The sequence below is a fragment of the Eucyclogobius newberryi genome, unplaced genomic scaffold (assembly GCF_026437365.1).
Source record: "Eucyclogobius newberryi isolate DKJ021-1_F unplaced genomic scaffold, fEucNew1.0.hap1 SCAF_50, whole genome shotgun sequence".
Classification (NCBI taxonomy): Eukaryota; Metazoa; Chordata; class Actinopteri; order Gobiiformes; family Gobiidae; genus Eucyclogobius; species Eucyclogobius newberryi.
Window position 1 is genome coordinate 439,352 of NW_027316168.1, and position 16,611 is coordinate 455,962.

General features: G+C 45.7%; 47 non-coding genes and 14 pseudogenes across 47 annotated transcripts; all 61 read right to left on the reverse strand.

Moving 5' to 3' along the window:
• Window positions 1-141: 141 nt before the first annotated feature.
• On the reverse strand, window positions 142-260 carry LOC140383003 (5S ribosomal RNA; annotated as a pseudogene).
• Window positions 261-421: 161 nt separating this feature from the next.
• LOC140381847 (5S ribosomal RNA) lies at window positions 422-540 on the reverse strand. The gene has a single exon (XR_011931325.1). It is a non-coding gene; the product is annotated as a 5S ribosomal RNA (ribosomal RNA).
• Window positions 541-686: 146 nt separating this feature from the next.
• Window positions 687-805, reverse strand: LOC140383005 (5S ribosomal RNA; annotated as a pseudogene).
• A 159-nt stretch (window positions 806-964) lies between these two features.
• Window positions 965-1,083, reverse strand: LOC140381848 (5S ribosomal RNA). Its single transcript, XR_011931326.1, has one exon. It is a non-coding gene; the product is annotated as a 5S ribosomal RNA (ribosomal RNA).
• A 146-nt stretch (window positions 1,084-1,229) lies between these two features.
• LOC140382594 (5S ribosomal RNA) lies at window positions 1,230-1,348 on the reverse strand. Its single transcript, XR_011932004.1, has one exon. It is a non-coding gene; the product is annotated as a 5S ribosomal RNA (ribosomal RNA).
• A 146-nt stretch (window positions 1,349-1,494) lies between these two features.
• Window positions 1,495-1,613, reverse strand: LOC140383006 (5S ribosomal RNA; annotated as a pseudogene).
• A 167-nt stretch (window positions 1,614-1,780) lies between these two features.
• Window positions 1,781-1,899, reverse strand: LOC140381849 (5S ribosomal RNA). The gene has a single exon (XR_011931327.1). It is a non-coding gene; the product is annotated as a 5S ribosomal RNA (ribosomal RNA).
• A 145-nt stretch (window positions 1,900-2,044) lies between these two features.
• On the reverse strand, window positions 2,045-2,163 carry LOC140382249 (5S ribosomal RNA). Its single transcript, XR_011931688.1, has one exon. It is a non-coding gene; the product is annotated as a 5S ribosomal RNA (ribosomal RNA).
• Window positions 2,164-2,309: 146 nt separating this feature from the next.
• On the reverse strand, window positions 2,310-2,428 carry LOC140381850 (5S ribosomal RNA). The gene has a single exon (XR_011931328.1). It is a non-coding gene; the product is annotated as a 5S ribosomal RNA (ribosomal RNA).
• Window positions 2,429-2,574: 146 nt separating this feature from the next.
• LOC140383007 (5S ribosomal RNA) lies at window positions 2,575-2,693 on the reverse strand (annotated as a pseudogene).
• A 160-nt stretch (window positions 2,694-2,853) lies between these two features.
• LOC140381851 (5S ribosomal RNA) lies at window positions 2,854-2,972 on the reverse strand. Its single transcript, XR_011931329.1, has one exon. It is a non-coding gene; the product is annotated as a 5S ribosomal RNA (ribosomal RNA).
• A 146-nt stretch (window positions 2,973-3,118) lies between these two features.
• LOC140383008 (5S ribosomal RNA) lies at window positions 3,119-3,237 on the reverse strand (annotated as a pseudogene).
• Window positions 3,238-3,395: 158 nt separating this feature from the next.
• On the reverse strand, window positions 3,396-3,514 carry LOC140381852 (5S ribosomal RNA). The gene has a single exon (XR_011931330.1). It is a non-coding gene; the product is annotated as a 5S ribosomal RNA (ribosomal RNA).
• Window positions 3,515-3,660: 146 nt separating this feature from the next.
• LOC140382595 (5S ribosomal RNA) lies at window positions 3,661-3,779 on the reverse strand. The gene has a single exon (XR_011932005.1). It is a non-coding gene; the product is annotated as a 5S ribosomal RNA (ribosomal RNA).
• A 146-nt stretch (window positions 3,780-3,925) lies between these two features.
• On the reverse strand, window positions 3,926-4,044 carry LOC140382596 (5S ribosomal RNA). The gene has a single exon (XR_011932006.1). It is a non-coding gene; the product is annotated as a 5S ribosomal RNA (ribosomal RNA).
• A 146-nt stretch (window positions 4,045-4,190) lies between these two features.
• LOC140381853 (5S ribosomal RNA) lies at window positions 4,191-4,309 on the reverse strand. The gene has a single exon (XR_011931331.1). It is a non-coding gene; the product is annotated as a 5S ribosomal RNA (ribosomal RNA).
• Window positions 4,310-4,455: 146 nt separating this feature from the next.
• On the reverse strand, window positions 4,456-4,574 carry LOC140382599 (5S ribosomal RNA). Its single transcript, XR_011932008.1, has one exon. It is a non-coding gene; the product is annotated as a 5S ribosomal RNA (ribosomal RNA).
• A 146-nt stretch (window positions 4,575-4,720) lies between these two features.
• On the reverse strand, window positions 4,721-4,839 carry LOC140383009 (5S ribosomal RNA; annotated as a pseudogene).
• Window positions 4,840-5,005: 166 nt separating this feature from the next.
• LOC140381855 (5S ribosomal RNA) lies at window positions 5,006-5,124 on the reverse strand. Its single transcript, XR_011931332.1, has one exon. It is a non-coding gene; the product is annotated as a 5S ribosomal RNA (ribosomal RNA).
• Window positions 5,125-5,269: 145 nt separating this feature from the next.
• Window positions 5,270-5,388, reverse strand: LOC140382433 (5S ribosomal RNA). Its single transcript, XR_011931854.1, has one exon. It is a non-coding gene; the product is annotated as a 5S ribosomal RNA (ribosomal RNA).
• Window positions 5,389-5,534: 146 nt separating this feature from the next.
• LOC140382600 (5S ribosomal RNA) lies at window positions 5,535-5,653 on the reverse strand. Its single transcript, XR_011932009.1, has one exon. It is a non-coding gene; the product is annotated as a 5S ribosomal RNA (ribosomal RNA).
• Window positions 5,654-5,810: 157 nt separating this feature from the next.
• Window positions 5,811-5,929, reverse strand: LOC140381856 (5S ribosomal RNA). Its single transcript, XR_011931333.1, has one exon. It is a non-coding gene; the product is annotated as a 5S ribosomal RNA (ribosomal RNA).
• Window positions 5,930-6,075: 146 nt separating this feature from the next.
• Window positions 6,076-6,194, reverse strand: LOC140383010 (5S ribosomal RNA; annotated as a pseudogene).
• Window positions 6,195-6,361: 167 nt separating this feature from the next.
• Window positions 6,362-6,480, reverse strand: LOC140381858 (5S ribosomal RNA). Its single transcript, XR_011931335.1, has one exon. It is a non-coding gene; the product is annotated as a 5S ribosomal RNA (ribosomal RNA).
• A 145-nt stretch (window positions 6,481-6,625) lies between these two features.
• Window positions 6,626-6,744, reverse strand: LOC140381859 (5S ribosomal RNA). The gene has a single exon (XR_011931336.1). It is a non-coding gene; the product is annotated as a 5S ribosomal RNA (ribosomal RNA).
• Window positions 6,745-6,890: 146 nt separating this feature from the next.
• LOC140383020 (5S ribosomal RNA) lies at window positions 6,891-7,009 on the reverse strand (annotated as a pseudogene).
• A 167-nt stretch (window positions 7,010-7,176) lies between these two features.
• Window positions 7,177-7,295, reverse strand: LOC140381860 (5S ribosomal RNA). The gene has a single exon (XR_011931337.1). It is a non-coding gene; the product is annotated as a 5S ribosomal RNA (ribosomal RNA).
• A 145-nt stretch (window positions 7,296-7,440) lies between these two features.
• LOC140382434 (5S ribosomal RNA) lies at window positions 7,441-7,559 on the reverse strand. Its single transcript, XR_011931855.1, has one exon. It is a non-coding gene; the product is annotated as a 5S ribosomal RNA (ribosomal RNA).
• Window positions 7,560-7,705: 146 nt separating this feature from the next.
• LOC140382601 (5S ribosomal RNA) lies at window positions 7,706-7,824 on the reverse strand. Its single transcript, XR_011932010.1, has one exon. It is a non-coding gene; the product is annotated as a 5S ribosomal RNA (ribosomal RNA).
• Window positions 7,825-7,982: 158 nt separating this feature from the next.
• LOC140382436 (5S ribosomal RNA) lies at window positions 7,983-8,101 on the reverse strand. The gene has a single exon (XR_011931857.1). It is a non-coding gene; the product is annotated as a 5S ribosomal RNA (ribosomal RNA).
• Window positions 8,102-8,252: 151 nt separating this feature from the next.
• On the reverse strand, window positions 8,253-8,371 carry LOC140381861 (5S ribosomal RNA). The gene has a single exon (XR_011931338.1). It is a non-coding gene; the product is annotated as a 5S ribosomal RNA (ribosomal RNA).
• A 145-nt stretch (window positions 8,372-8,516) lies between these two features.
• On the reverse strand, window positions 8,517-8,635 carry LOC140382437 (5S ribosomal RNA). Its single transcript, XR_011931858.1, has one exon. It is a non-coding gene; the product is annotated as a 5S ribosomal RNA (ribosomal RNA).
• Window positions 8,636-8,781: 146 nt separating this feature from the next.
• Window positions 8,782-8,900, reverse strand: LOC140382602 (5S ribosomal RNA). The gene has a single exon (XR_011932011.1). It is a non-coding gene; the product is annotated as a 5S ribosomal RNA (ribosomal RNA).
• A 151-nt stretch (window positions 8,901-9,051) lies between these two features.
• Window positions 9,052-9,170, reverse strand: LOC140381862 (5S ribosomal RNA). Its single transcript, XR_011931339.1, has one exon. It is a non-coding gene; the product is annotated as a 5S ribosomal RNA (ribosomal RNA).
• Window positions 9,171-9,315: 145 nt separating this feature from the next.
• Window positions 9,316-9,434, reverse strand: LOC140382438 (5S ribosomal RNA). The gene has a single exon (XR_011931859.1). It is a non-coding gene; the product is annotated as a 5S ribosomal RNA (ribosomal RNA).
• A 146-nt stretch (window positions 9,435-9,580) lies between these two features.
• On the reverse strand, window positions 9,581-9,699 carry LOC140382603 (5S ribosomal RNA). Its single transcript, XR_011932012.1, has one exon. It is a non-coding gene; the product is annotated as a 5S ribosomal RNA (ribosomal RNA).
• A 157-nt stretch (window positions 9,700-9,856) lies between these two features.
• Window positions 9,857-9,975, reverse strand: LOC140381864 (5S ribosomal RNA). The gene has a single exon (XR_011931341.1). It is a non-coding gene; the product is annotated as a 5S ribosomal RNA (ribosomal RNA).
• Window positions 9,976-10,121: 146 nt separating this feature from the next.
• On the reverse strand, window positions 10,122-10,240 carry LOC140383011 (5S ribosomal RNA; annotated as a pseudogene).
• Window positions 10,241-10,407: 167 nt separating this feature from the next.
• On the reverse strand, window positions 10,408-10,526 carry LOC140381866 (5S ribosomal RNA). The gene has a single exon (XR_011931342.1). It is a non-coding gene; the product is annotated as a 5S ribosomal RNA (ribosomal RNA).
• A 145-nt stretch (window positions 10,527-10,671) lies between these two features.
• On the reverse strand, window positions 10,672-10,790 carry LOC140381867 (5S ribosomal RNA). The gene has a single exon (XR_011931343.1). It is a non-coding gene; the product is annotated as a 5S ribosomal RNA (ribosomal RNA).
• A 146-nt stretch (window positions 10,791-10,936) lies between these two features.
• Window positions 10,937-11,055, reverse strand: LOC140383021 (5S ribosomal RNA; annotated as a pseudogene).
• A 167-nt stretch (window positions 11,056-11,222) lies between these two features.
• Window positions 11,223-11,341, reverse strand: LOC140381868 (5S ribosomal RNA). The gene has a single exon (XR_011931344.1). It is a non-coding gene; the product is annotated as a 5S ribosomal RNA (ribosomal RNA).
• A 145-nt stretch (window positions 11,342-11,486) lies between these two features.
• Window positions 11,487-11,605, reverse strand: LOC140382439 (5S ribosomal RNA). Its single transcript, XR_011931860.1, has one exon. It is a non-coding gene; the product is annotated as a 5S ribosomal RNA (ribosomal RNA).
• Window positions 11,606-11,751: 146 nt separating this feature from the next.
• LOC140382605 (5S ribosomal RNA) lies at window positions 11,752-11,870 on the reverse strand. The gene has a single exon (XR_011932014.1). It is a non-coding gene; the product is annotated as a 5S ribosomal RNA (ribosomal RNA).
• Window positions 11,871-12,028: 158 nt separating this feature from the next.
• On the reverse strand, window positions 12,029-12,147 carry LOC140382440 (5S ribosomal RNA). Its single transcript, XR_011931861.1, has one exon. It is a non-coding gene; the product is annotated as a 5S ribosomal RNA (ribosomal RNA).
• Window positions 12,148-12,298: 151 nt separating this feature from the next.
• Window positions 12,299-12,417, reverse strand: LOC140381869 (5S ribosomal RNA). Its single transcript, XR_011931345.1, has one exon. It is a non-coding gene; the product is annotated as a 5S ribosomal RNA (ribosomal RNA).
• A 146-nt stretch (window positions 12,418-12,563) lies between these two features.
• On the reverse strand, window positions 12,564-12,682 carry LOC140382800 (5S ribosomal RNA; annotated as a pseudogene).
• A 168-nt stretch (window positions 12,683-12,850) lies between these two features.
• LOC140382435 (5S ribosomal RNA) lies at window positions 12,851-12,969 on the reverse strand. Its single transcript, XR_011931856.1, has one exon. It is a non-coding gene; the product is annotated as a 5S ribosomal RNA (ribosomal RNA).
• Window positions 12,970-13,126: 157 nt separating this feature from the next.
• LOC140381871 (5S ribosomal RNA) lies at window positions 13,127-13,245 on the reverse strand. The gene has a single exon (XR_011931347.1). It is a non-coding gene; the product is annotated as a 5S ribosomal RNA (ribosomal RNA).
• A 157-nt stretch (window positions 13,246-13,402) lies between these two features.
• LOC140382801 (5S ribosomal RNA) lies at window positions 13,403-13,521 on the reverse strand (annotated as a pseudogene).
• Window positions 13,522-13,688: 167 nt separating this feature from the next.
• Window positions 13,689-13,807, reverse strand: LOC140382229 (5S ribosomal RNA). The gene has a single exon (XR_011931671.1). It is a non-coding gene; the product is annotated as a 5S ribosomal RNA (ribosomal RNA).
• A 156-nt stretch (window positions 13,808-13,963) lies between these two features.
• Window positions 13,964-14,082, reverse strand: LOC140381872 (5S ribosomal RNA). Its single transcript, XR_011931348.1, has one exon. It is a non-coding gene; the product is annotated as a 5S ribosomal RNA (ribosomal RNA).
• A 157-nt stretch (window positions 14,083-14,239) lies between these two features.
• On the reverse strand, window positions 14,240-14,358 carry LOC140381873 (5S ribosomal RNA). The gene has a single exon (XR_011931349.1). It is a non-coding gene; the product is annotated as a 5S ribosomal RNA (ribosomal RNA).
• A 156-nt stretch (window positions 14,359-14,514) lies between these two features.
• On the reverse strand, window positions 14,515-14,633 carry LOC140382802 (5S ribosomal RNA; annotated as a pseudogene).
• A 167-nt stretch (window positions 14,634-14,800) lies between these two features.
• On the reverse strand, window positions 14,801-14,919 carry LOC140381874 (5S ribosomal RNA). The gene has a single exon (XR_011931350.1). It is a non-coding gene; the product is annotated as a 5S ribosomal RNA (ribosomal RNA).
• A 157-nt stretch (window positions 14,920-15,076) lies between these two features.
• Window positions 15,077-15,195, reverse strand: LOC140381875 (5S ribosomal RNA). Its single transcript, XR_011931351.1, has one exon. It is a non-coding gene; the product is annotated as a 5S ribosomal RNA (ribosomal RNA).
• Window positions 15,196-15,341: 146 nt separating this feature from the next.
• Window positions 15,342-15,460, reverse strand: LOC140382804 (5S ribosomal RNA; annotated as a pseudogene).
• A 166-nt stretch (window positions 15,461-15,626) lies between these two features.
• On the reverse strand, window positions 15,627-15,745 carry LOC140382447 (5S ribosomal RNA). The gene has a single exon (XR_011931867.1). It is a non-coding gene; the product is annotated as a 5S ribosomal RNA (ribosomal RNA).
• A 146-nt stretch (window positions 15,746-15,891) lies between these two features.
• On the reverse strand, window positions 15,892-16,010 carry LOC140382442 (5S ribosomal RNA). Its single transcript, XR_011931862.1, has one exon. It is a non-coding gene; the product is annotated as a 5S ribosomal RNA (ribosomal RNA).
• A 146-nt stretch (window positions 16,011-16,156) lies between these two features.
• On the reverse strand, window positions 16,157-16,275 carry LOC140382606 (5S ribosomal RNA). Its single transcript, XR_011932015.1, has one exon. It is a non-coding gene; the product is annotated as a 5S ribosomal RNA (ribosomal RNA).
• Window positions 16,276-16,431: 156 nt separating this feature from the next.
• On the reverse strand, window positions 16,432-16,550 carry LOC140381877 (5S ribosomal RNA). The gene has a single exon (XR_011931352.1). It is a non-coding gene; the product is annotated as a 5S ribosomal RNA (ribosomal RNA).
• Window positions 16,551-16,611: the final 61 nt, after the last annotated feature.

Consider the following 16,611-nt stretch of genomic DNA (forward strand, 5'->3'; position numbering starts at 1 on the left):
GTTCCAGGTCAAAACGGCCTTTTTTATATCAAACACTGTCTTTTCGTGAAGAGTACCTTCACGCCACTTGCTCGGTCAAAATTGGGATATCTCAATGAAAAACTTCTTTTTTTTTTTTTGACGGGTGAAAAAGTGTGAAAATGCTCACAGCACCTGGTATTCCCAGGCGGTGTTCCATCCAAGTACTAACAAGGCCCAACCCCGCTTGGCTTCCGAGATCAAACGAGATCGGGCTGGTCCAGGGTGGTATGGCCGTGAGCGAAATGTTCCAGGTCAAAACTCGTATAAATGGCTTTTTTTGCATCAAACACTGTCTTTTCGTGAAGAGTACCTTCACGCCACTTGCTCGGTCAAAATTGGGATATCTCAATGAAAAACTTCTTTTTTTTTTTTTTTTTTGACAGGTGAAAAAGTGTGAAAATGCTCACAGCACCTGGTATTCCCAGGCGGTCTCCCATCCAAGTACTAACCAGGCCCAACCCTGCTTGGCTTCCGAGATCAGACGAGATCGGGCTGGTCCAGGGTGGTATGGCCGTGAGCGAAATGTTCCAGGTCAAAACGGCCTTTTTTATATCAAACACTGTCTTTTCGTGAAGAGTACCTTCACGCCACTTGCTCGGTCAAAATTGGGATATCTCAATGAAAAACTTCTTTTTTTTTTTTTGACGGGTGAAAAAGTGTGAAAATGCTCACAGCACCTGGTATTCCCAGGCGGTGTTCCATCCAAGTACTAACAAGGCCCAACCCCGCTTGGCTTCCGAGATCAAACGAGATCGGGCTGGTCCAGGGTGGTATGGCCGTGAGCGAAATGTTCCAGGTCAAAACGGCCTTTTTTATATCAAACACTGTCTTTTCGTGAAGAGTACCTTCACGCCACTTGCTCGGTCAAAATTGGGATATCTCAATGAAAAACTTCTTTTTTTTTTTTTTTTTTTTTTTTTTGACAGGTGAAAAAGTGTGAAAATGCTCACAGCACCTGGTATTCCCAGGCGGTCTCCCATCCAAGTACTAACCAGGCCCAACCCTGCTTGGCTTCCGAGATCAGACGAGATCGGGCTGGTCCAGGGTGGTATGGCCGTGAGCGAAATGTTCCAGGTCAAAACGGCCTTTTTTATATCAAACACTGTCTTTTCGTGAAGAGTACCTTCACGCCACTTGCTCGGTCAAAATTGGGATATCTCAATGAAAAACTTCTTTTTTTTTTTTTGACGGGTGAAAAAGTGTGAAAATGCTCACAGCACCTGGTATTCCCAGGCGGTCTCCCATCCAAGTACTAACAAGGCCCAACCCCGCTTGGCTTCCGAGATCAAACGAGATCGGGCTGGTCCAGGGTGGTATGGCCGTGAGCGAAATGTTCCAGGTCAAAACGGCCTTTTTTATATCAAACACTGTCTTTTCGTGAAGAGTACCTTCACGCCACTTGCTCGGTCAAAATTGGGATATCTCAATGAAAAACTTCTTTTTTTTTTTTTGACGGGTGAAAAAGTGTGAAAATGCTCACAGCACCTGGTATTCCCAGGCGGTGTTCCATCCAAGTACTAACAAGGCCCAACCCCGCTTGGCTTCCGAGATCAAACGAGATCGGGCTGGTCCAGGGTGGTATGGCCGTGAGCGAAATGTTCCAGGTCAAAACTCGTATAAATGGCTTTTTTTGCATCAAACACTGTCTTTTCGTGAAGAGTACCTTCACGCCACTTGCTCGGTCAAAATTGGGATATCTCAATGAAAAACTTCTTTTTTTTTTTTTTTTTTTTTTTTGACGGGTGAAAAAGTGTGAAAATGCTCACAGCACCTGGTATTCCCAGGCGGTCTCCCATCCAAGTACTAACCAGGCCCAACCCTGCTTGGCTTCCGAGATCAGACGAGATCGGGCTGGTCCAGGGTGGTATGGCCGTGAGCGAAATGTTCCAGGTCAAAACGGCCTTTTTTATATCAAACACTGTCTTTTCGTGAAGAGTACCTTCACGCCACTTGCTCGGTCAAAATTGGGATATCTCAATGAAAAACTTCTTTTTTTTTTTTGACGGGTGAAAAAGTGTGAAAAAGCTCACAGCACCTGGTATTCCCAGGCGGTCTCCCATCCAAGTACTAACAAGGCCCAACCCTGCTTGGCTTCCGAGATCAGACGAGATCGGGCTGGTCCAGGGTGGTATGGCCGTGAGCGAAATGTTCCAGGTCAAAACGGCCTTTTTTATATCAAACACTGTCTTTTCGTGAAGAGTACCTTCACGCCACTTGCTCGGTCAAAATTGGGATATCTCAATGAAAAACTTCTTTTTTTTTTTTTGACGGGTGAAAAAGTGTGAAAATGCTCACAGCACCTGGTATTCCCAGGCGGTCTCCCATCCAAGTACTAACCAGGCCCAACCCTGCTTGGCTTCCGAGATCAGACGAGATCGGGCTGGTCCAGGGTGGTATGGCCGTGAGCGAAATGTTCCAGGTCAAAACGGCCTTTTTTATATCAAACACTGTCTTTTCGTGAAGAGTACCTTCACGCCACTTGCTCGGTCAAAATTGGGATATCTCAATGAAAAACTTCTTTTTTTTTTTTTGACGGGTGAAAAAGTGTGAAAATGCTCACAGCACCTGGTATTCCCAGGCGGTGTTCCATCCAAGTACTAACAAGGCCCAACCCCGCTTGGCTTCCGAGATCAAACGAGATCGGGCTGGTCCAGGGTGGTATGGCCGTGAGCGAAATGTTCCAGGTCAAAACTCGTATAAATGGCTTTTTTTGCATCAAACACTGTCTTTTCGTGAAGAGTACCTTCACGCCACTTGCTCGGTCAAAATTGGGATATCTCAATGAAAAACTTCTTTTTTTTTTTTTTTTTGACAGGTGAAAAAGTGTGAAAATGCTCACAGCACCTGGTATTCCCAGGCGGTCTCCCATCCAAGTACTAACCAGGCCCAACCCTGCTTGGCTTCCGAGATCAGACGAGATCGGGCTGGTCCAGGGTGGTATGGCCGTGAGCGAAATGTTCCAGGTCAAAACGGCCTTTTTTATATCAAACACTGTCTTTTCGTGAAGAGTACCTTCACGCCACTTGCTCGGTCAAAATTGGGATATCTCAATGAAAAACTTCTTTTTTTTTTTTTGACGGGTGAAAAAGTGTGAAAATGCTCACAGCACCTGGTATTCCCAGGCGGTGTTCCATCCAAGTACTAACAAGGCCCAACCCCGCTTGGCTTCCGAGATCAAACGAGATCGGGCTGGTCCAGGGTGGTATGGCCGTGAGCGAAATGTTCCAGGTCAAAACGGCCTTTTTTATATCAAACACTGTCTTTTCGTGAAGAGTACCTTCACGCCACTTGCTCGGTCAAAATTGGGATATCTCAATGAAAAACTTCTTTTTTTTTTTTTTTTTTTTTTTTTGACAGGTGAAAAAGTGTGAAAATGCTCACAGCACCTGGTATTCCCAGGCGGTCTCCCATCCAAGTACTAACCAGGCCCAACCCTGCTTGGCTTCCGAGATCAGACGAGATCGGGCTGGTCCAGGGTGGTATGGCCGTGAGCGAAATGTTCCAGGTCAAAACGGCCTTTTTTATATCAAACACTGTCTTTTCGTGAAGAGTACCTTCACGCCACTTGCTCGGTCAAAATTGGGATATCTCAATGAAAAACTTCTTTTTTTTTTTTTGACGGGTGAAAAAGTGTGAAAATGCTCACAGCACCTGGTATTCCCAGGCGGTCTCCCATCCAAGTACTAACAAGGCCCAACCCCGCTTGGCTTCCGAGATCAAACGAGATCGGGCTGGTCCAGGGTGGTATGGCCGTGAGCGAAATGTTCCAGGTCAAAACGGCCTTTTTTATATCAAACACTGTCTTTTCGTGAAGAGTACCTTCACGCCACTTGCTCGGTCAAAATTGGGATATCTCAATGAAAAACTTCTTTTTTTTTTTTTGACGGGTGAAAAAGTGTGAAAATGCTCACAGCACCTGGTATTCCCAGGCGGTCTCCCATCCAAGTACTAACAAGGCCCAACCCCGCTTGGCTTCCGAGATCAAACGAGATCGGGCTGGTCCAGGGTGGTATGGCCGTGAGCGAAATGTTCCAGGTCAAAACGGCCTTTTTTATATCAAACACTGTCTTTTCGTGAAGAGTACCTTCACGCCACTTGCTCGGTCAAAATTGGGATATCTCAATAAAAAACTTCTTTTTTTTTTTTTGACAGGTGAAAAAGTGTGAAAATGCTCACAGCACCTGGTATTCCCAGGCGGTCTCCCATCCAAGTACTAACCAGGCCCAACCCTGCTTGGCTTCCGAGATCAGACGAGATCGGGCTGGTCCAGGGTGGTATGGCCGTGAGCGAAATGTTCCAGGTCAAAACGGCCTTTTTTATATCAAACACTGTCTTTTCGTGAAGAGTACCTTCACGCCACTTGCTCGGTCAAAATTGGGATATCTCAATGAAAAACTTCTTTTTTTTTTTTTGACGGGTGAAAAAGTGTGAAAATGCTCACAGCACCTGGTATTCCCAGGCGGTCTCCCATCCAAGTACTAACAAGGCCCAACCCCGCTTGGCTTCCGAGATCAAACGAGATCGGGCTGGTCCAGGGTGGTATGGCCGTGAGCGAAATGTTCCAGGTCAAAACGGCCTTTTTTATATCAAACACTGTCTTTTCGTGAAGAGTACCTTCACGCCACTTGCTCGGTCAAAATTGGGATATCTCAATGAAAAACTTCTTTTTTTTTTTTTGACGGGTGAAAAAGTGTGAAAATGCTCACAGCACCTGGTATTCCCAGGCGGTGTTCCATCCAAGTACTAACAAGGCCCAACCCCGCTTGGCTTCCGAGATCAAACGAGATCGGGCTGGTCCAGGGTGGTATGGCCGTGAGCGAAATGTTCCAGGTCAAAACTCGTATAAATGGCTTTTTTTGCATCAAACACTGTCTTTTCGTGAAGAGTACCTTCACGCCACTTGCTCGGTCAAAATTGGGATATCTCAATGAAAAACTTCTTTTTTTTTTTTTTTTTTTTTTTGACGGGTGAAAAAGTGTGAAAATGCTCACAGCACCTGGTATTCCCAGGCGGTCTCCCATCCAAGTACTAACCAGGCCCAACCCTGCTTGGCTTCCGAGATCAGACGAGATCGGGCTGGTCCAGGGTGGTATGGCCGTGAGCGAAATGTTCCAGGTCAAAACGGCCTTTTTTATATCAAACACTGTCTTTTCGTGAAGAGTACCTTCACGCCACTTGCTCGGTCAAAATTGGGATATCTCAATGAAAAACTTCTTTTTTTTTTTTGACGGGTGAAAAAGTGTGAAAATGCTCACAGCACCTGGTATTCCCAGGCGGTCTCCCATCCAAGTACTAACAAGGCCCAACCCTGCTTGGCTTCCGAGATCAGACGAGATCGGGCTGGTCCAGGGTGGTATGGCCGTGAGCGAAATGTTCCAGGTCAAAACGGCCTTTTTTATATCAAACACTGTCTTTTCGTGAAGAGTACCTTCACGCCACTTGCTCGGTCAAAATTGGGATATCTCAATGAAAAACTTCTTTTTTTTTTTTTGACGGGTGAAAAAGTGTGAAAATGCTCACAGCACCTGGTATTCCCAGGCGGTCTCCCATCCAAGTACTAACAAGGCCCAACCCCGCTTGGCTTCCGAGATCAAACGAGATCGGGCTGGTCCAGGGTGGTATGGCCGTGAGCGAAATGTTCCAGGTCAAAACGGCCTTTTTTATATCAAACACTGTCTTTTCGTGAAGAGTACCTTCACGCCACTTGCTCGGTCAAAATTGGGATATCTCAATGAAAAACTTCTTTTTTTTTTTTTTTTTTTTTTTTGACAGGTGAAAAAGTGTGAAAATGCTCACAGCACCTGGTATTCCCAGGCGGTCTCCCATCCAAGTACTAACCAGGCCCAACCCTGCTTGGCTTCCGAGATCAGACGAGATCGGGCTGGTCCAGGGTGGTATGGCCGTGAGCGAAATGTTCCAGGTCAAAACGGCCTTTTTTATATCAAACACTGTCTTTTCGTGAAGAGTACCTTCACGCCACTTGCTCGGTCAAAATTGGGATATCTCAATGAAAAACTTCTTTTTTTTTTTTTGACGGGTGAAAAAGTGTGAAAATGCTCACAGCACCTGGTATTCCCAGGCGGTGTTCCATCCAAGTACTAACAAGGCCCAACCCCGCTTGGCTTCCGAGATCAAACGAGATCGGGCTGGTCCAGGGTGGTATGGCCGTGAGCGAAATGTTCCAGGTCAAAACTCGTATAAATGGCTTTTTTTGCATCAAACACTGTCTTTTCGTGAAGAGTACCTTCACGCCACTTGCTCGGTCAAAATTGGGATATCTCAATGAAAAACTTCTTTTTTTTTTTTTTTTTTTTTTTTGACAGGTGAAAAAGTGTGAAAATGCTCACAGCACCTGGTATTCCCAGGCGGTCTCCCATCCAAGTACTAACCAGGCCCAACCCTGCTTGGCTTCCGAGATCAGACGAGATCGGGCTGGTCCAGGGTGGTATGGCCGTGAGCGAAATGTTCCAGGTCAAAACGGCCTTTTTTATATCAAACACTGTCTTTTCGTGAAGAGTACCTTCACGCCACTTGCTCGGTCAAAATTGGGATATCTCAATGAAAAACTTCTTTTTTTTTTTTGACGGGTGAAAAAGTGTGAAAATGCTCACAGCACCTGGTATTCCCAGGCGGTCTCCCATCCAAGTACTAACCAGGCCCAACCCTGCTTGGCTTCCGAGATCAGACGAGATCGGGCTGGTCCAGGGTGGTATGGCCGTGAGCGAAATGTTCCAGGTCAAAACGGCCTTTTTTATATCAAACACTGTCTTTTCGTGAAGAGTACCTTCACGCCACTTGCTCGGTCAAAATTGGGATATCTCAATGAAAAACTTCTTTTTTTTTTTTTGACGGGTGAAAAAGTGTGAAAATGCTCACAGCACCTGGTATTCCCAGGCGGTGTTCCATCCAAGTACTAACAAGGCCCAACCCCGCTTGGCTTCCGAGATCAAACGAGATCGGGCTGGTGCAGGGTGGTATGGCCGTGAGCGAAATGTTCCAGGTCAAAACTCGTATAAATGGCTTTTTTTGCATCAAACACTGTCTTTTCGTGAAGAGTACCTTCACGCCACTTGCTCGGTCAAAATTGGGATATCTCAATGAAAAACTTCTTTTTTTTTTTTTTTTTTTTTTTTGACAGGTGAAAAAGTGTGAAAATGCTCACAGCACCTGGTATTCCCAGGCGGTCTCCCATCCAAGTACTAACCAGGCCCAACCCTGCTTGGCTTCCGAGATCAGACGAGATCGGGCTGGTCCAGGGTGGTATGGCCGTGAGCGAAATGTTCCAGGTCAAAACGGCCTTTTTTATATCAAACACTGTCTTTTCGTGAAGAGTACCTTCACGCCACTTGCTCGGTCAAAATTGGGATATCTCAATGAAAAACTTCTTTTTTTTTTTTGACGGGTGAAAAAGTGTGAAAATGCTCACAGCACCTGGTATTCCCAGGCGGTCTCCCATCCAAGTACTAACAAGGCCCAACCCTGCTTGGCTTCCGAGATCAGACGAGATCGGGCTGGTCCAGGGTGGTATGGCCGTGAGCGAAATGTTCCAGGTCAAAACGGCCTTTTTTATATCAAACACTGTCTTTTCGTGAAGAGTACCTTCACGCCACTTGCTCGGTCAAAATTGGGATATCTCAATGAAAAACTTCTTTTTTTTTTTTTGACGGGTGAAAAAGTGTGAAAATGCTCACAGCACCTGGTATTCCCAGGCGGTCTCCCATCCAAGTACTAACAAGGCCCAACCCCGCTTGGCTTCCGAGATCAAACGAGATCGGGCTGGTCCAGGGTGGTATGGCCGTGAGCGAAATGTTCCAGGTCAAAACGGCCTTTTTTATATCAAACACTGTCTTTTCGTGAAGAGTACCTTCACGCCACTTGCTCGGTCAAAATTGGGATATCTCAATGAAAAACTTCTTTTTTTTTTTTTTTTTTTTTTTTTGACAGGTGAAAAAGTGTGAAAATGCTCACAGCACCTGGTATTCCCAGGCGGTCTCCCATCCAAGTACTAACAAGGCCCAACCCTGCTTGGCTTCCGAGATCAGACGAGATCGGGCTGGTCCAGGGTGGTATGGCCGTGAGCGAAATGTTCCAGGTCAAAACGGCCTTTTTTATATCAAACACTGTCTTTTCGTGAAGAGTACCTTCACGCCACTTGCTCGGTCAAAATTGGGATATCTCAATGAAAAACTTCTTTTTTTTTTTTTTTTTTGACAGGTGAAAAAGTGTGAAAATGCTCACAGCACCTGGTATTCCCAGGCGGTCTCCCATCCAAGTACTAACCAGGCCCAACCCTGCTTGGCTTCCGAGATCAGACGAGATCGGGCTGGTCCAGGGTGGTATGGCCGTGAGCGAAATGTTCCAGGTCAAAACGGCCTTTTTTATATCAAACACTGTCTTTTCGTGAAGAGTACCTTCACGCCACTTGCTCGGTCAAAATTGGGATATCTCAATGAAAAACTTCTTTTTTTTTTTTGACGGGTGAAAAAGTGTGAAAATGCTCACAGCACCTGGTATTCCCAGGCGGTCTCCCATCCAAGTACTAACAAGGCCCAACCCTGCTTGGCTTCCGAGATCAGACGAGATCGGGCTGGTCCAGGGTGGTATGGCCGTGAGCGAAATGTTCCAGGTCAAAACGGCCTTTTTTATATCAAACACTGTCTTTTCGTGAAGAGTACCTTCACGCCACTTGCTCGGTCAAAATTGGGATATCTCAATGAAAAACTTCTTTTTTTTTTTTTGACGGGTGAAAAAGTGTGAAAATGCTCACAGCACCTGGTATTCCCAGGCGGTCTCCCATCCAAGTACTAACAAGGCCCAACCCCGCTTGGCTTCCGAGATCAAACGAGATCGGGCTGGTCCAGGGTGGTATGGCCGTGAGCGAAATGTTCCAGGTCAAAACGGCCTTTTTTATATCAAACACTGTCTTTTCGTGAAGAGTACCTTCACGCCACTTGCTCGGTCAAAATTGGGATATCTCAATGAAAAACTTCTTTTTTTTTTTTTTTTTTGACAGGTGAAAAAGTGTGAAAATGCTCACAGCACCTGGTATTCCCAGGCGGTCTCCCATCCAAGTACTAACCAGGCCCAACCCTGCTTGGCTTCCGAGATCAGACGAGATCGGGCTGGTCCAGGGTGGTATGGCCGTGAGCGAAATGTTCCAGGTCAAAACGGCCTTTTTTATATCAAACACTGTCTTTTCGTGAAGAGTACCTTCACGCCACTTGCTCGGTCAAAATTGGGATATCTCAATGAAAAACTTCTTTTTTTTTTTTGACGGGTGAAAAAGTGTGAAAATGCTCACAGCACCTGGTATTCCCAGGCGGTCTCCCATCCAAGTACTAACAAGGCCCAACCCTGCTTGGCTTCCGAGATCAGACGAGATCGGGCTGGTCCAGGGTGGTATGGCCGTGAGCGAAATGTTCCAGGTCAAAACGGCCTTTTTTATATCAAACACTGTCTTTTCGTGAAGAGTACCTTCACGCCACTTGCTCGGTCAAAATTGGGATATCTCAATGAAAAACTTCTTTTTTTTTTTTTGACGGGTGAAAAAGTGTGAAAATGCTCACAGCACCTGGTATTCCCAGGCGGTCTCCCATCCAAGTACTAACAAGGCCCAACCCCGCTTGGCTTCCGAGATCAAACGAGATCGGGCTGGTCCAGGGTGGTATGGCCGTGAGCGAAATGTTCCAGGTCAAAACGGCCTTTTTTATATCAAACACTGTCTTTTCGTGAAGAGTACCTTCACGCCACTTGCTCGGTCAAAATTGGGATATCTCAATGAAAAACTTCTTTTTTTTTTTTTTTTTTTTTTTTGACAGGTGAAAAAGTGTGAAAATGCTCACAGCACCTGGTATTCCCAGGCGGTCTCCCATCCAAGTACTAACCAGGCCCAACCCTGCTTGGCTTCCGAGATCAGACGAGATCGGGCTGGTCCAGGGTGGTATGGCCGTGAGCGAAATGTTCCAGGTCAAAACGGCCTTTTTTATATCAAACACTGTCTTTTCGTGAAGAGTACCTTCACGCCACTTGCTCGGTCAAAATTGGGATATCTCAATGAAAAACTTCTTTTTTTTTTTTTGACGGGTGAAAAAGTGTGAAAATGCTCACAGCACCTGGTATTCCCAGGCGGTGTTCCATCCAAGTACTAACAAGGCCCAACCCCGCTTGGCTTCCGAGATCAAACGAGATCGGGCTGGTCCAGGGTGGTATGGCCGTGAGCGAAATGTTCCAGGTCAAAACTCGTATAAATGGCTTTTTTTGCATCAAACACTGTCTTTTCGTGAAGAGTACCTTCACGCCACTTGCTCGGTCAAAATTGGGATATCTCAATGAAAAACTTCTTTTTTTTTTTTTTTTTTTTTTTTGACAGGTGAAAAAGTGTGAAAATGCTCACAGCACCTGGTATTCCCAGGCGGTCTCCCATCCAAGTACTAACCAGGCCCAACCCTGCTTGGCTTCCGAGATCAGACGAGATCGGGCTGGTCCAGGGTGGTATGGCCGTGAGCGAAATGTTCCAGGTCAAAACGGCCTTTTTTATATCAAACACTGTCTTTTCGTGAAGAGTACCTTCACGCCACTTGCTCGGTCAAAATTGGGATATCTCAATGAAAAACTTCTTTTTTTTTTTTGACGGGTGAAAAAGTGTGAAAATGCTCACAGCACCTGGTATTCCCAGGCGGTCTCCCATCCAAGTACTAACCAGGCCCAACCCTGCTTGGCTTCCGAGATCAGACGAGATCGGGCTGGTCCAGGGTGGTATGGCCGTGAGCGAAATGTTCCAGGTCAAAACGGCCTTTTTTATATCAAACACTGTCTTTTCGTGAAGAGTACCTTCACGCCACTTGCTCGGTCAAAATTGGGATATCTCAATGAAAAACTTCTTTTTTTTTTTTTGACAAGTGAAAAAGTGTGAAAATGCTCACAGCACCTGGTATTCCCAGGCGGTGTTCCATCCAAGTACTAACAAGGCCCAACCCCGCTTGGCTTCCGAGATCAAACGAGATCGGGCTGGTGCAGGGTGGTATGGCCGTGAGCGAAATGTTCCAGGTCAAAACTCGTATAAATGGCTTTTTTTGCATCAAACACTGTCTTTTCGTGAAGAGTACCTTCACGCCACTTGCTCGGTCAAAATTGGGATATCTCAATGAAAAACTTCTTTTTTTTTTTTTTTTTTTTTTTTGACAGGTGAAAAAGTGTGAAAATGCTCACAGCACCTGGTATTCCCAGGCGGTCTCCCATCCAAGTACTAACCAGGCCCAACCCTGCTTGGCTTCCGAGATCAGACGAGATCGGGCTGGTCCAGGGTGGTATGGCCGTGAGCGAAATGTTCCAGGTCAAAACGGCCTTTTTTATATCAAACACTGTCTTTTCGTGAAGAGTACCTTCACGCCACTTGCTCGGTCAAAATTGGGATATCTCAATGAAAAACTTCTTTTTTTTTTTTGACGGGTGAAAAAGTGTGAAAATGCTCACAGCACCTGGTATTCCCAGGCGGTCTCCCATCCAAGTACTAACAAGGCCCAACCCTGCTTGGCTTCCGAGATCAGACGAGATCGGGCTGGTCCAGGGTGGTATGGCCGTGAGCGAAATGTTCCAGGTCAAAACGGCCTTTTTTATATCAAACACTGTCTTTTCGTGAAGAGTACCTTCACGCCACTTGCTCGGTCAAAATTGGGATATCTCAATGAAAAACTTCTTTTTTTTTTTTTGACGGGTGAAAAAGTGTGAAAATGCTCACAGCACCTGGTATTCCCAGGCGGTCTCCCATCCAAGTACTAACAAGGCCCAACCCCGCTTGGCTTCCGAGATCAAACGAGATCGGGCTGGTCCAGGGTGGTATGGCCGTGAGCGAAATGTTCCAGGTCAAAACGGCCTTTTTTATATCAAACACTGTCTTTTCGTGAAGAGTACCTTCACGCCACTTGCTCGGTCAAAATTGGGATATCTCAATGAAAAACTTCTTTTTTTTTTTTTTTTTTTTTTTTTGACAGGTGAAAAAGTGTGAAAATGCTCACAGCACCTGGTATTCCCAGGCGGTCTCCCATCCAAGTACTAACAAGGCCCAACCCTGCTTGGCTTCCGAGATCAGACGAGATCGGGCTGGTCCAGGGTGGTATGGCCGTGAGCGAAATGTTCCAGGTCAAAACGGCCTTTTTTATATCAAACACTGTCTTTTCGTGAAGAGTACCTTCACGCCACTTGCTCGGTCAAAATTGGGATATCTCAATGAAAAACTTCTTTTTTTTTTTTTTTTTTGACAGGTGAAAAAGTGTGAAAATGCTCACAGCACCTGGTATTCCCAGGCGGTCTCCCATCCAAGTACTAACCAGGCCCAACCCTGCTTGGCTTCCGAGATCAGACGAGATCGGGCTGGTCCAGGGTGGTATGGCCGTGAGCGAAATGTTCCAGGTCAAAACGGCCTTTTTTATATCAAACACTGTCTTTTCGTGAAGAGTACCTTCACGCCACTTGCTCGGTCAAAATTGGGATATCTCAATGAAAAACTTCTTTTTTTTTTTTTGACGGGTGAAAAAGTGTGAAAATGCTCACAGCACCTGGTATTCCCAGGCGGTGTTCCATCCAAGTACTAACAAGGCCCAACCCCGCTTGGCTTCCGAGATCAAACGAGATCGGGCTGTTCCAGGGTGGTATGGCCGTGAGCGAAATGTTCCAGGTCAAAACTCGTATAAATGGCTTTTTTTGCATCAAACACTGTGTTTTCGTGAAGAGTACCTTCACGCCACTTGCTCGGTCAAAATTGGGATATCTCAATGAAAAACTTCTTTTTTTTTTTTTTTTTTTTTTTTTGACAGGTGAAAAAGTGTGAAAATGCTCACAGCACCTGGTATTCCCAGGCGGTCTCCCATCCAAGTACTAACCAGGCCCAACCCTGCTTGGCTTCCGAGATCAGACGAGATCGGGCAGGTCCAGGGTGGTATGGCCGTGAGCGAAATGTTCCAGGTCAAAACGGCCTTTTTTATATCAAACACTGTCTTTTCGTGAAGAGTACCTTCACGCCACTTGCTCGGTCAAAATTGGGATATCTCAATGAAAAACTTCTTTTTTTTTTTTTTTTTTTTTTTTGACAGGTGAAAAAGTGTGAAAATGCTCACAGCACCTGGTATTCCCAGGCGGTCTCCCATCCAAGTACTAACCAGGCCCAACCCTGCTTGGCTTCCGAGATCAGACGAGATCGGGCTGGTCCAGGGTGGTATGGCCGTGAGCGAAATGTTCCAGGTCAAAACGGCCTTTTTTATATCAAACACTGTCTTTTCGTGAAGAGTACCTTCACGCCACTTGCTCGGTCAAAATTGGGATATCTCAATGAAAAACTTCTTTTTTTTTTTTTTTTTTTTTTTTGACAGGTGAAAAAGTGTGAAAATGCTCACAGCACCTGGTATTCCCAGGCGGTGTTCCATCCAAGTACTAACAAGGCCCAACCCCGCTTGGCTTCCGAGATCAAACGAGATCGGGCTGTTCCAGGGTGGTATGGCCGTGAGCGAAATGTTCCAGGTCAAAACTCGTATAAATGGCTTTTTTTGCATCAAACACTGTCTTTTCGTGAAGAGTACCTTCACGCCACTTGCTCGGTCAAAATTGGGATATCTCAATGAAAAACTTCTTTTTTTTTTTTTTTTTTTTTTTTGACAGGTGAAAAAGTGTGAAAATGCTCACAGCACCTGGTATTCCCAGGCGGTCTCCCATCCAAGTACTAACCAGGCCCAACCCTGCTTGGCTTCCGAGATCAGACAAGATCGGGCTGGTCCAGGGTGGTATGGCCGTGAGCGAAATGTTCCAGGTCAAAACGGCCTTTTTTATATCAAACACTGTCTTTTCGTGAAGAGTACCTTCACGCCACTTGCTCGGTCAAAATTGGGATATCTCAATGAAAAACTTCTTTTTTTTTTTTTTTTTTTTTTTGACAGGTGAAAAAGTGTGAAAATGCTCACAGCACCTGGTATTCCCAGGCGGTCTCCCATCCAAGTACTAACCAGGCCCAACCCTGCTTGGCTTCCGAGATCAGACGAGATCGGGCTGGTCCAGGGTGGTATGGCCGTGAGCGAAATGTTCCAGGTCAAAACGGCCTTTTTTATATCAAACACTGTCTTTTCGTGAAGAGTACCTTCACGCCACTTGCTCGGTCAAAATTGGGATATCTCAATGAAAAACTTCTTTTTTTTTTTTTTTTTTTTTTTTGACAGGTGAAAAAGTGTGAAAATGCTCACAGCACCTGGTATTCCCAGGCGGTCTCCCATCCAAGTACTAACCAGGCCCAACCCTGCTTGGCTTCCGAGATCAGACGAGATCGGGCTGGTCCAGGGTGGTATGGCCGTGAGCGAAATGTTCCAGGTCAAAACGGCCTTTTTTATATCAAACACTGTCTTTTCGTGAAGAGTACCTTCACGCCACTTGCTCGGTCAAAATTGGGATATCTCAATGAAAAACTTCTTTTTTTTTTTTTTTTTTTTTTTGACAGGTGAAAAAGTGTGAAAATGCTCACAGCACCTGGTATTCCCAGGCGGTGTTCCATCCAAGTACTAACAAGGCCCAACCCCGCTTGGCTTCCGAGATCAAACGAGATCGGGCTGTTCCAGGGTGGTATGGCCGTGAGCGAAATGTTCCAGGTCAAAACTCGTATAAATGGCTTTTTTTGCATCAAACACTGTCTTTTCGTGAAGAGTACCTTCACGCCACTTGCTCGGTCAAAATTGGGATATCTCAATGAAAAACTTCTTTTTTTTTTTTTTTTTTTTTTTTGACAGGTGAAAAAGTGTGAAAATGCTCACAGCACCTGGTATTCCCAGGCGGTCTCCCATCCAAGTACTAACCAGGCCCAACCCTGCTTGGCTTCCGAGATCAGACGAGATCGGGCTGGTCCAGGGTGGTATGGCCGTGAGCGAAATGTTCCAGGTCAAAATGGCCTTTTTTATATCAAACACTGTCTTTTCGTGAAGAGTACCTTCACGCCACTTGCTCGGTCAAAATTGGGATATCTCAATGAAAAACTTCTTTTTTTTTTTTTTTTTTTTTTTTGACAGGTGAAAAAGTGTGAAAATGCTCACAGCACCTGGTATTCCCAGGCGGTCTCCCATCCAAGTACTAACCAGGCCCAACCCTGCTTGGCTTCCGAGATCAGACGAGATCGGGCTGGTCCAGGGTGGTATGGCCGTGAGCGAAATGTTCCAGGTCAAAACGGCCTTTTTTATATCAAACACTGTCTTTTCGTGAAGAGTACCTTCACGCCACTTGCTCGGTCAAAATTGGGATATCTCAATGAAAAACTTCTTTTTTTTTTTTTGACGGGTGAAAAAGTGTGAAAATGCTCACAGCACCTGGTATTCCCAGGCGGTGTTCCATCCAAGTACTAACAAGGCCCAACCCCGCTTGGCTTCCGAGATCAAACGAGATCGGGCTGTTCCAGGGTGGTATGGCCGTGAGCGAAATGTTCCAGGTCAAAACTCGTATAAATGGCTTTTTTTGCATCAAACACTGTCTTTTCGTGAAGAGTACCTTCACGCCACTTGCTCGGTCAAAATTGGGATATCTCAATGAAAAACTTCTTTTTTTTTTTTTTTTTTTTTTTGACAGGTGAAAAAGTGTGAAAATGCTCACAGCACCTGGTATTCCCAGGCGGTCTCCCATCCAAGTACTAACCAGGCCCAACCCTGCTTGGCTTCCGAGATCAGACGAGATCGGGCAGGTCCAGGGTGGTATGGCCGTGAGCGAAATGTTCCAGGTCAAAACGGCCTTTTTTATATCAAACACTGTCTTTTCGTGAAGAGTACCTTCACGCCACTTGCTCGGTCAAAATTGGGATATCTCAATGAAAAACTTCTTTTTTTTTTTTTGACGGGTGAAAAAGTGTGAAAATGCTCACAGCACCTGGTATTCCCAGGCGGTCTCCCATCCAAGTACTAACAAGGCCCAACCCTGCTTGGCTTCCGAGATCAGACGAGATCGGGCTGGTCCAGGGTGGTATGGCCGTGAGCGAAATGTTCCAGGTCAAAACGGCCTTTTTTATATCAAACACTGTCTTTTCGTGAAGAGTACCTTCACGCCACTTGCTCGGTCAAAATTGGGATATCTCAATGAAAAACTTCTTTTTTTTTTTTTGACGGGTGAAAAAGTGTGAAAATGCTCACAGCACCTGGTATTCCCAGGCGGTCTCCCATCCAAGTACTAACAAGGCCCAACCCCGCTTGGCTTCCGAGATCAAACGAGATCGGGCTGGTCCAGGGTGGTATGGCCGTGAGCGAAATGTTCCAGGTCAAAACGGCCTTTTTTATATCAAACACTGTCTTTTCGTGAAGAGTACCTTCACGCCACTTGCTCGGTCAAAATTGGGATATCTCAATGAAAAACTTTTTTTTTTTTTTTTTTTTTTTTTTGACAGGTGAAAAAGTGTGAAAATGCTCACAGCACCTGGTATTCCCAGGCGGTCTCCCATCCAAGTACTAACCAGGCCCAACCCTGCTTGGCTTCCGAGATCAGACGAGATCGGGCTGGTCCAGGGTGGTATGGCCGTGAGCGAAATGTTCCAGGTCAAAACGGCCTTTTTTATATCAAACACTGTCTTTTCGTGAAGAGTAC